General features: G+C 37.4%; 1 long non-coding RNA gene across 1 annotated transcript in view; it reads left to right on the forward strand.

The window, feature by feature from the left end:
• Window positions 1-1,067: 1,067 nt before the first annotated feature.
• Window positions 1,068-12,699, forward strand: part of LOC140930768 (uncharacterized) — a 162,554-nt gene continuing 150,922 nt past the window's right edge. The window contains exons 1-2 of the long non-coding RNA XR_012164885.1: window positions 1,068-1,230; window positions 2,423-2,521. This is a non-coding gene — a long non-coding RNA (uncharacterized lncRNA). The remainder of the gene's footprint in view (window positions 1,231-2,422; window positions 2,522-12,699) is intronic.

The raw sequence follows: 12,699 nt of genomic DNA on the forward strand, positions 1-12,699 counted from the left end.
CCCCCCGGTTATAGACCCACCTACATGCAAACAAAAAAGTACATGCGATAATAAGCGCATCCTGATATAAGCCCCTGTTACAGTTTTCATTTTGTTTTGAAATTTCACTGAATTCGATTTATTGCTGCCTTTTTAACTCTTCAATTGTAAGAGTAATAAATTTACATTATACGTCTATCAACAGTGCTGTTGCTCATTTAGAAACGTTTTTCCGTCCGCTTATAAGCCCATCCGGATATAACCCCCTCCCCCTATTTATAAGCCCACCCAAAACCCCTTACGAACTTGTATAAGCCCAGGGCTTATAAGCGCTAGTTTACGGTATACATACAAAAACTTAGCACCTAACTACATTTTTTGGTCGCCTTTTCCTCGTCAATAAAGTCTTTTGTTTCTTATTCTGCAATACACCCTTCCTTTCAAAAGAGAAACAAGACGCATACGTTTATCAAAGATAACAAAATTTGCCTGACATAAACAAACGAGACCTGCACTTTCCTGACAATTAACGAAATCATAGCCTTAAGATGTTTCAAATAGTGAAAGCGATGGAGACAATAGACTTTATTGACACTCACAATATGTCATCTTCTTTAATTGATTAATCAATTATAAAACAGAAATAAATCAATTACATCAATTACATCACTAATCAGTTTATAAACACAACAATGTCTGATCATTCACTGAATCAGCGCTAAGGAGAAAATGGAGGAGGAGTTGATGTTAGTATAGCTGGGTAGTACCTCAGAAACGCAAAGATAAACACATACATATGGAACATAATATACCAAGCCCCAGTTGCTGAAAAGGTGGATAGCGGCACACACGGGATAAATCGCTATCCAGTGGATAGTGCAATTGGCGTCCGTAATAGTTATGGACTAGATAGTGATTTATCGGATGGATAGGGCTATGCAACGTTTGAACAACTCGGGCCAAAGTTATATGCTTCTGATCTTACAGTAGCGGAAGTTTTAAAAATGTGTTCGAAAAACTACTAGATATTTGCGGAGAAACATTCCATGACATTCGTACTTAAAAGTGAATTGATTGACGTGACGTAAGAACGAGATGACGCATGCGCATGAAGTGCGCATGAGGTTTGACGTGAAGCGGAACTTTGGTATATGGTTCCGATCTTAGGAGAAAAATTTTCCTTCATGTGGATAGAGTACCTATTTTGCTTTGGAGAAATGAGTTTTTCGCTGTGCAAATGTCGTTATAGTGGTAAGTTTGGACCTTATTTAGTAGATAGTGTACTGAAAATAGAGAAAGTAAAGTTTGTGACCATCGTTGCGCGAGGGTACTCGCTACAATGGTTTACACGGGGACGCTCCGCTCCAAAAGGGTAGCTTTTTCAGGCTTCAGGTATATGAAAGGTTACGAATTTGACTTGTGAAGTTTGTGAAAGCGTAGGGAAATGTGTCATTGGTGGAACCGATGAATTTCATGGTTTTATAAAGTTGCGAAAGCGTCCTATTTTTGTCATGGATTCCTATTGAAGGGACTATGCATTTACAGCAGGTAAAAGGGGTGCAAAGTTCCAAGCAAGGTATGTGAAAGGGGTACCATTTTTGTGTAAAAATTGTATCTGTACGGGCTTGGAGGTAGGGGCCGAGTCTCCCTGTATGGAAATTTGTTGTGTGATACATAAAATCAGAGCTGAGACAAACAAATGAATATCTCTCCTGAGCATTATTTTTGAATTTGCAAGAAGCATGCAGGGGCAAAGTTTGAGAAGCTGTTAGGCTGAACAGTTTTCGAAAACCCGAATTTCAATCCGTTTCAATCTTGTTTAGTTTTGTCCATCTGTGGCATCTGTTGTTTCTGTTATGTTATTTTAACCTTCCTTTTAAGCAGTTATTTTTATGTTTCTGTTAATGTAATGGGCATTTTGTAATGTGCTAATTTGGCTGAATTTTGTGAGACAGATGCTTTCATTTAGACAATCTGTGAGTGACAAAAATATCTAGTAGGAAACAGTTGTCTATTAGAATCATCCTTGTGTTTCAAACAAAGGGAAACAATTTGCTAGTGGTCTGATCAGTTTTCTAGTGAAAAAAAATATTACTAGCAAAAGCTGCAAGTGTAGGAAAAAGTTAACTTCAAAACCCTCCGCTATGTCCTGGGGATTGGGGAGACTGTGATTTCAATTGAGTGGTGGATAAGGAAGATATTTATTTAGTATTACCTTGTGTGTGCACCTTGTGCAACAGCGCTTGTTATCTGTATAGAAGTAGAAATAGAAAATACTTGATTATTGGGTTAGCAACAGTGACAAGTGACATTTTTTGTGAGTGGTGATATGCAAATGCATATAAACAAGAAAGTTTAAGTGGATAGAAATTTCCTTTATCTGTAAATGGTATGAAATAATATTATTCATTAACAACTAAATGATTGGATAATTCAGTTGTAGAGTCTTGATTGGCTTAGCAATGATTCTATGAGAAGGACAAATGCTACCTGTAATGAAGGTGAAAAGGAGGACAAGTGGAAAAGATGTGAGCAGGAACAGGTACAAGAGTTTCTTGATAAGTAGTGTAATTTGGAAGTTTCAGGATGTCATGTAAAACAATAATTATTGCAAAGAATTGGCACCATTAATTTCGGGAAAGTAGTTTTCCAGGCACCTGCCCAATTGGTTGGAAATTACTGGTTTCAAACTCCCCTACCCCTTAGAATTTCCAATGATCTTTTGCCACAAGTGTGGTAAAAAGGCATTTTGTTTGAGTAATCAAGGTTGGAAGATATACTGAATAGGAAATACCATACATTGTGTATTAAACCCGCTCCCTTTAATGAGGCACCCCCTCCCTTTCAGGAAGAGAAAGTTGATAAGGTGGCCTCTGTATTATATCAGTCCCCTCTTTAGCTGTGTTAAATATTCGTGGCTAATAAATGACAGACTGTATTAATAAGTCACTACTGTAAAACATCGTGTGGACTGATGTGTCATGGTTTGTTTAGGAATTGCAAGTTTGGATTTAATTGTGATTCTTGCATTGCATGACGCCCAATCTTCCTGTACTTGAGCATTTCCACTTTGTATCCAAGTTGTTTATGGAGAAGTGATGTGATTGCCTTTTTGAAATGAAATAAGCCCTGCTCTCAAATAAGCGCCCCTCTCATCAAGTGGGCTTGAAATAAATAAGGCCCCCTAAAAGGGCCTTAATAGAGGATTTACGGTATGTGATTTGACAAACGAATGTAACTGATATGTACAATTTGAGAGAGTAAAATAAGACTCAATGTGATTAAAAGTATGGAAAATGTTTACTCACAAGATGCTGCATCATACCCATCAGAGTTAATTAAGCGCCTCAGGGCTATAAGTGGAAAATGCATTTGATCAATAACAGGACAAATTTATGGAAGGTTATTCATGTGTGTTTTTTTTTATTTTGTAAGGCAACGTTCAACATGTAATGTTGGACAACATTCTTGGGGGTAAGTATAAATTATTCTTCTGTATATCCAAAAGGTCTAGATAGCAGCAACAATATAGATAGTCGTATAAACATAACAACTTTCTTTAATTTTCCAGACATGTTTCGATGGTACATCCGTCATCTTCAGTGATACATATTTTGAATCACTGAAGATGACGGATGTACCGTCAAAACATGTCTGGAAAATTAAAGAAAGTTGTTATATTTATACGACTATCTTCTGTATATCAGAATTATCTTCACTATTGATACTCTTGTTTCTTTCATGTAGATTGAGAAATAGAAATTCTGATTGATGACGATGAGTGTAAAAGGAAAGAGTTTTCAAGAGTGTGAAGCATTTGTTCTCACGTTTTTTTTCTGAGCACTTTCATGTGAGACTACTGAAGAAATAACACCTACATTTTGCAACAAAGTTGTTGAGTCATTGTACTCAAATAGAATAACTCTATAGAAGAAAACAATCTGGATCTCTTCCCTTTCCGTCTATTCAAACTGGAGTGTTAGTTGAGAGCAGTTATTTTCTTCTTGTGTTCAGGATAATATTAAATTAATCTTTCATATGGTTTAAGTAAAAAGTAGGAAATATTTTTATTATCAGATTGTTCATTATTTTAGGTAGTGTAGGAAAGCAACAGACGTTGTAAGAAGGCAATATATGTGACTGTGCATATTGTTATTTTGTGTATCAAATTGTACTAAATTCATATTTACCAAGGGGTAGTTGCTTGCGCTTATGATTGGTAGAGACATGGGAATCTGTTGGAAAATTCCAAAGTAATTATTATTAATGACTTACAGTCATATTTTTAGCTCAGTATTTCAGTTTGATCTACAATTTGTTGACAAAGGTGGTATATACTTGTTTGGAGAACAGTGATATCAGTAGTTTAAGGAGTACTGATAAATTGCTTTACCTGTTGTTGTTGCTGTGGTTAACGTGTGTACCCCTATGTCTGTGAAAAAGAATTATTAAAAAAGTTGTGTTTAAGGCTCATTTTTATACCGTGAAAATTGTCTAACAGGACTTAAACGTTTTCTATAGATAATATGATAACGAATTGTTATTAACAGATAGACATGAAAGACATCTACTGTAAAAATGGGTTCTGTTAACTGCAATTATTTACCATACGTAGGTAATGTGATTATTGTTTCTGTAGTACATTTTTGGGAGGTGAGTTGTGTTGTGAAAAAAGTGGCAAAGCCACAAGGGAAAGTCCTGCCTGCCATATTTCTTATGAGTTTTGAATGCTCCTTAATTTTGTCACCTTTGTTGGAACGATTTGATTACCCAATCAAGAAGAGTGGTATAATAGGAAACTGATCTGAAAACGAGGCAGGTCAAGTGTAACAGTTAACTCATGGATAAAAAGAATTACATCTTGGAAGTTATTTAAGATACAGGCAGGGTATTCTGTAGTTACTTTAAACATTAGAAACTAAAACTTGTATTCAACGGCGATTTAGGTGCCAAAAAAATTTTTCTCGTTCAAAAGAGGTCAAAGAATCCCTAAATTTCTTGAGAGGTCAAATTCTGCTTCATGACGAAAACCAGAAGAAATCAGTGCTAGAATGGACAGGAAACATATTGATCAGCCTCATTAATAAAGTCTCAATTGGCAAACATAATGTTTGCTCAGTGTAAAGGAAGAATAATTCTTCTTATTGTGTATAGCATATTGTACCCGTTTAAATTTTCTAAGCTATGAGTATTGTCAAGCTCTCTTTTGATGTTGAGGTGGGATTGATCAGGCACTTTGCAGTGCATGACAAAGATGTCGTCTGATGTGCTTTTGTTAAATAGGCAATTCTCTGTTTTAAAACAAGATTAGCTAGTTTTAGTTGTTTTTTAATGAAGGATAACAGAAGACGTGTCTTGAACATTGACATGTACTTGGCATCAAAAAATGCCTTTCTAGAATTTTTTCAAACACAAATCTTATTAAGGAGTCGAGCTTGTTTATATGTTGCTCAATTTTATTTAATTTCTGCATTAACGTGGTAACTTTTCCTTGGGAGATAGTAGACATACTTGGTGTTTTATCATTTCTGAGCAAATCAGAAACTCCCATAAGCCTGGTTGCACAGTATTCGAATAGCCCAAGAATTGTGGCAGGTGGGATTTCAAATAAACTTGTATTCACTGTTCTTGCAGCTTTGGTGCCAAAACAGCACTCCCATGTTAATCCTGCAAGGTATGACAGCTACAATATATTTTTCAGTTTGTCTTTTTTTTGTTTTCCAGTTGTTTGTTTCTTGGCTTTTTGTTTTGAACGTGAAACAAATCAAAATTAATCTCTACTCTTTGAAGATGTAGCTGCGTTCACTTTTCTGCCTTAAAAAATTTGGGATGTTTGTTTCCTTGCTTTTTTGAGAAAGGGAAGAAATAGGCAGGAACAAACACTATGATTAAATGTAGGTAAATTCAAAGCGTGAGAACTTGTTACCATGGAAATGAAGGACAAAATCAAAATAAGTGCTTCAAACAGTCGAGGGTAACATAGACATCTTATGATTTATGTTATTGTGAAGATGAAAATAGATTGTCTGCAGTTAACCACTGTCTGTAAAGCAGGGGTCATAATATGTGAAACATTGTGGCTTGGGATATAGAAAAGGGTGTGTTGTTAGAATGAGCATGTTTTCTTCTGAAGTATGAAAATTTAATTTAGACAAAATCTATGGGCATTATCCTGGAACAACTGAAGGGTGTATGTTATACACATTCATGTGTGCTTAAGTGCGAGTCCATACTGGGTTTTACTGTACGTGTGCAGCCCTCCAAGTTGAAGTGTTTGCTCAGCGACCATTTCGCAAGCAACGCTTTTGCTTAGGGAGACTTTTTGACAAATCAAGTCGCCAGCTCCAAACTTTTAGGCACCATGCCTACTAAAATTGTCGCAGCTTGGGGGGTTGCTGTGTAAACTCAACAGCTATTACCAGCTCTTTTGTTTTGTCTGTGTCACTTTATTTCTCATGCAGTGTTTTATTCATGAAGAGTTACTGTTTGTGTAAATTATTGCTATAGTTTTATATTGTGTAGTTTTAATTCTACCCTGTGAATTTTATGAGAATTTTACCTTTCAGTAAAATGATGATGCCGTTTTCTTGTCTTCTGAATCTCCTTCTGCGCAATTCTGCTAGTGTTCTTTGTATGTCGTCTGAAATAATGATTAACACATGGGAGAAAATAAAGTATAGTGGTTATGTTCTAGCGGTGCTGATCTTTGTTATTTATAAAAGAGCCTGATTGAGATGAATAATATTTATCCTTTTTTCGGCATCAAGATGAAGGAACATTAAGGGTTTGTGTTATAGTTTGACTATGAGCACAAAATGGAGTATTTTGAAGAAATTAGTTTGGTCAGTTTACATAATATTAATAGTATTGTAGTAACCTTATCTTTTATCACTTTCCACATCTTTTTGACAAACAAAAAGTAGTGAAAGTTGTGAGAACTTCATATAACCTTGTAACCTTTATGCAAATATGTTTGGAAATTCTGTGGTGATGCATTATAATACATATACCGGTACCTTGATTCATTGTGTTTCTTGAGATTTGTCTGGAAGTGTAAAAAAATAAATAATTAAGAAAATATAGATAGGAGTGTTTACTTTTGTTTGTTGAGATGTGAAACAGTTTTTCTTATCTGTATTAATACAAGTTGCACTGTGTTGATAAAGAAGTTAAACAGGGCTGTGCTCTAGCAGAGCCCAATCACCCCTGGGGTTTAAGTTTTGGTCTCAGGTGGTGACGAAATCGCACTCTTTTGATACAGATCATATTCTCGGCATCCTTGATTTTACGCGTTGAGACTACTGGGCTTCCTTCCATTTTCCTTAGTGCACAGCCTTGCTTAAACATGAGTTTTTCGTCTATTTGTTACTTTTTTGTAAATGTTTTAGAAAGGTGCTTTATTCAACAGTCTGTAATTAGATGAAAATCTGAAAATGGCTAAATTAAAGTTGAAGGGCTTATTGTTAAAAGGTGTACATACATTGCTTGTTAGACATCTACAAAAAAGGTTACGTTTAAAGGAAAGGGTGCTAAATGTAGACCTTGAGATAGGTGGGGGGGGGGGGGGAGGCAGTCATCCAGACCGTAAGATCAGGCGGGGTGGGTGGTCTCCCAAAAACGTTTTTGCGAGAAGAGCCCCTGGGGACAATGTCTTACCAGACCAGTTCCAAACGGTCGCTGCCGTTCTGGCTTCTGATTGGTGCCAGAAAAGACAAGTTTTCTGGCGCCAATAGGGAACTTAAGATAGAGACGTTTTCAGGGCGATGGTGACTGGACTGGCAGAGCAAGCCTGGAACAGAGGTAGCCGTCGCTTCCCTCCAAAATTCGAACATTAAGATCGCAGTGAACTCAGGAGGACGGCGCCTTGGAAGAGTACCGAAGAGGAAAATATGGCTTCACATAAAGAACTAAGAGAATTAATGCTCATTTGCTGCATACAACAACTATAACAACAACAGCAACAACTTTATTTCAGTATTCCTACGTTAGTACGTGGTATTACCCACTATTCTAAACAATTTTCAATACTAACGTTTCATTTATGCGATACTCTAACGAAACAAGTGAGCTAAAAACACACAATTAAAATATCGCAGTTCATACTTTTTGTCTGAATACTTTCATTTGGCTCGTAGGACAATTTTGTCCATGTAAAGCTCACTTACGGTTTGCTGTTTGCCATATTGGGTCAGATTGGATCTTGACTCTGTGACATGAAACATAGAAACATTATAAAGATGTAAGTTTAGATAACAGAGCTTGGAAATCGAGCTTGAAATGTGACCTAAAGAAAGCAAGGACAATTTAAGTACGATAATCTGCAAAATTCTGGTTGCTAAACGCAACAAACCTGATTGAAATGAAAGTTAAATACTCATGTTCTCGCCACAACGCCAAACAGACCAGTTTCACGTCGCCGACGGGAGCACAACGGCAATGTGGTGAGCAAGGGCATGCGCAATATTGCACAAATCAAGACGTCACGTCCGGTTGAAGTTGCTGGCGCCCCGAAAACGTCTCCATCTTAAGTTCCCTATTCAGAAGCCAGAACGGCGGCGACCGTTTGGAACTGGTCTGTTAAGACATTATCCCCAGGGGCTCTTCTCGGCGTTCTTTACTTTTCTTTGTTCCATATATATTTGTCCGCCCGTTTAGACTTTCCCTCGCCCCCTTTATCTGCCCCTGGGTCTCCGAGGATGTCTTTCCTTCTCCTGCTTCGAAGTTATTGTATTCTAGTAGCTTGATGTTAACGGCTGCATTTACCTCTGCCAAGTATTACAACACAGCTGTGTTGTGATAGTGAGGTCCATTGTCTATAGAAAAACATGTCTAGTATGAGTATTATGGCACTTCTGTAAATTAAACTCTTAGAACACTGAACTTCAGAAGAGGATATATGTAATGTCAGTTTTTAGTTGAAACCAATTAATAATGGCAATCTGTGGAGAGGCTTTACCAAGGAGATCAAGCCATTTCAGAGTTTACTAGGGAACAAAACCCTCATGGCTGAGAATTGACTTGCCTTGGCGAATTTACGGAGTTGTGACTCAGATTTTTGGCATTATGAGCTAATGCACAGAAATAACTTACCAGAAAACAAATACACATGGAAGTTTGGAAACACGTTCTCCATCCATTCAAAACCAACATCAAGGGCACTCTGGGTAAACCAAGCATCTTGCTTGGTGTCTTCACTCCAAAGATCTAGAACCTCAATTTGTCGCTCTCCAGGAGCAACTTGTGCAATGACATAGAATCCATGAAGTGAAATGCCACGCTTCCCATACCAGTCTCGTTGAGCCTCTCTTGCGTGCATTCCAAGTTCAAGCTTCATTTTATAATTTATCACAACCACAGCTTCTCCAGGCTGGAGGTTCTTCAAAACATATCTATGACAAAAAAAAAATTGCTGTCAGTTAAAATTTCCTATTAAAATCAATTTCAAACTGCAAATGTCAGTATGATGCAAGTTTTGAAGATAATAGTAAGCAACAAGAACTTTGGAACACATGTTACTTTATCAATATTATTGACCAACGCTGCTGCAGAAAAGGAGTGTAAGATTGTATGGAGGAAAACGTGTTGCGATGATATTTCAATGGTAAGGCATGAATAGGATCCAAGTGATTTTTACTTGGGTTTCGAGTCCAAGAATAAAGTGAATGAGGAGACATCCAAACCTTTTTCAACTTATAAACAAGAGTGTGAATCCCAAAATAATTCTATTCAATACATATAAATAAGAGAAAACCATTGAAACATGCCAATATGATGTACTACATTATACTAGCAGGTGAAAAACTGTTGCAAAGAGCTGAAAGTAAGAAACAGCACTCTAACTTGACAATGAAAAAGGAAAGAAATTCATGACGCTTATCTCTGTAGATGTGCCAGAGGGTGTTCTTTGGTATTCAATAAATTTCAAAATTTCTTTGGTTAATTATAACTAGTACTAATATTACAGTGATAATTAAAGCTGGAACCAAGTATCACACGTCACCAAACACAAGAGGTTCTGTACCTGTAGTAATCACCCTGGAGCTCTGCTCTAAGAATATGACCAACATATTCCCAAAAGTTTCTCATGAAGTCATTAAGTTGATCTTTGAAAGCTTGCTGTTTTTCAGCTGTGGCTTTTGAAATAGCAGTTGCTGAGTGTATGTCATACACTGTCCTCATTTCAGTACATTCATCAGGGTGGTCAAGGGCACATAATTGAAATGCATGACCCATGCAAAGTTCCAGGCATGTGGAGTGATTTTGCACCTAAGTAAATCAAGCAAATAGCAGCTAGAGTGAATTAACGTGGAATGTTTGTCTTCTTAAAATGTCTTATATGTTTTAAGGGATGTGCATCAACAATGCAACATACACCTGTCATCTCACATCCTGTTTTCAACTAAACATTGAGACCTGAATTCTCTTTCTTTGTATTTCTGGTCAACCTGTAACTGAATTAAAGGTCATGACCACTACCAGTAGACTGTTGTATTTGTTAAAGCAGGGGAAAAGGAAAACACCTGATTAGAGAACTTTGTTTTCCGGTAACGCTGCAGAGCAGAAATCATTTTGATAATACTTGAAAGGTCCTCACATGGGCAGTCAGTTGCTATGCTCTGTACAAGTTCCCTCAACTTGGCAAAATTAGAGAACCCATAGTCCTCATAAATATTGGAGAGGCCCGCAAGCATGGTGTTGCTTCCGAAATTCTTTGGAATGTGTGCATAGATGTAACTCCTCTTCACACCATTAAAAAATTCCAATTGATACTGTCTAACCAATTGTTTGATGGAATCCTGCCAGTATCTAGCTGGGCACTCCTTGCCTTCAGTGACCACACAGCGACAAGAAGAAGGACGTGACACATCGTCTCTTAAGAGAAAATCCTCTAATTGATCAAGAACTTCTGGTGAGACATACTGACGAGAACATTTTATAGATGCAGGGGGCACTCCTCCTCTTCCAAACAAGATAGCGTGAACTCTAGCAGCAGTAACTGTACTTTTTGAACACTGGAACAGTTTAGTCAGGAGAGGCTGTAGATAGTCAGTGGCAACAATAGACAAAAGCCTTCTTCTTTCTGCAGAATTGTAGTTGACCCTTTCCAAGTTACGGGCTGCATCTGTTTGTGATCTAAAGCTGTCAGGGGTGCTACCTTTAAATGCAATTTTGCTCTTTGACAATGTCCCTGAAATGTTGATGGCGTGGGACATCCTTTTAGCTTGCTTTCTTATTTCACTGTTCACTTCTTTGTTTTTGCAGTCCTTGTATTCCTTTACGATCGAATGCAGCACCTTGTCATGAACAGTGAAATCTCCTTTACTATTTGGTAAAATTTGAAAGGTGCTTGACCATTTTTTGGAGGGAAGGAGATCATGAACATAAAGATTCAACAGATCACAAAATTTTTCAATTACTTCAGTCCGGATTTCACTTTTTTTTCTGGTCTCATACAGCTGGTATGGTCTATTTGGGAACTCCCCAACCTGAATACCTTGACTGGCCAAAGGAACTGGATCTGTGTGGGTCTGACCATCACACTAAATATCCTCGCAGCAGTCACGTCCAGAACACAGGCGCAACGTAGTACCAGTTCCCCATTTCCCATGGCAGTGAAACTCGGTATACAGAGCAAATAGGACCCTGGAACCAGAAAAACCCAAAAAAGTATGGGAAAAACGATTTTTTGGCTAATTTTTCACATTTTTTGGGTTTTTGACTAATCAAAACGCTCTATTTTAATTGGGTTAATAATTCAACATTTAGTGCCCCACGGCACTGCGTGCATTTGCTCTGCCTTGTTCTTGCGTGGAACATTACTTAATGTAACAGAGTTATTTTATCAGGATATTACTATTAGCCATGATCTTTACCTTTAACCGTATTAGCCTCACTGAACAAACTCTGTTACTAAATTTAGTTAAAAGCCTCCTCCCAGGTCTTTCATTGAAAAAAATTTGCCATAGCCTCCTGCACTTGCGAAACTGCTCAAACATTGTGGGCCTCTTGCTTGAGCTGTTTGAGACTAATTTCCTTCTCCTTTACCTACTAGGTAAGGCATCAAGTAATAAAAACGTAAGTGATTTAAACTTTCAATTCCAGGTGACTAAAATTCTCCGTCAAATGGGAAATTAAGACAGTATGTGATACTTGCCTTTGAGCAAGGGATACCATACCTCCACTACAGGATGAGGGCCGATAACCTGCTCTTATTCAGGAACGTAAATTATATGCAGTCAACCAAAGACATCATGATGGCGTCCAACATTCCCGAGGAAACAGTCTCTAGTGAGGGCAAAAGCAGATAACTTTCAGCGAGAGAAACAAAAGTCAAGCATAGATTTTTAGAGTCTTCGGAGGATGGTGACCTTATTCTTGTGGTGGAGGATGAAAAGATGTTCATCAAATCTCAGACCATCCCACAACAAGTAAGCAACAAGTATTTATTCAAATAAGCGCTCAACCTAACTATTGGGTTATTATGTCACCTTCATTAAATAAAGAATATTGCATTGTATTGTATTGTACCTAAGTGAATTACTTTGATTAAAATGGTACATTTGCTTACCCTTAGAAATACCAAAAACGACTTTTCTTTAGAATGTGCTTGAATATTTGCTTTATATATTCTTTGCATGAAGTATTGATGATGTGATGTAAGAAAGTGGTACCACACTAGTAGTCAAGCTTGGGCACCGGTTATCCAAGGCAATGGCTGCA

Source organism: Porites lutea, chromosome 3 (assembly GCF_958299795.1).
Source record: "Porites lutea chromosome 3, jaPorLute2.1, whole genome shotgun sequence".
In the NCBI taxonomy this organism is placed as follows: Eukaryota; Metazoa; Cnidaria; class Anthozoa; order Scleractinia; family Poritidae; genus Porites; species Porites lutea.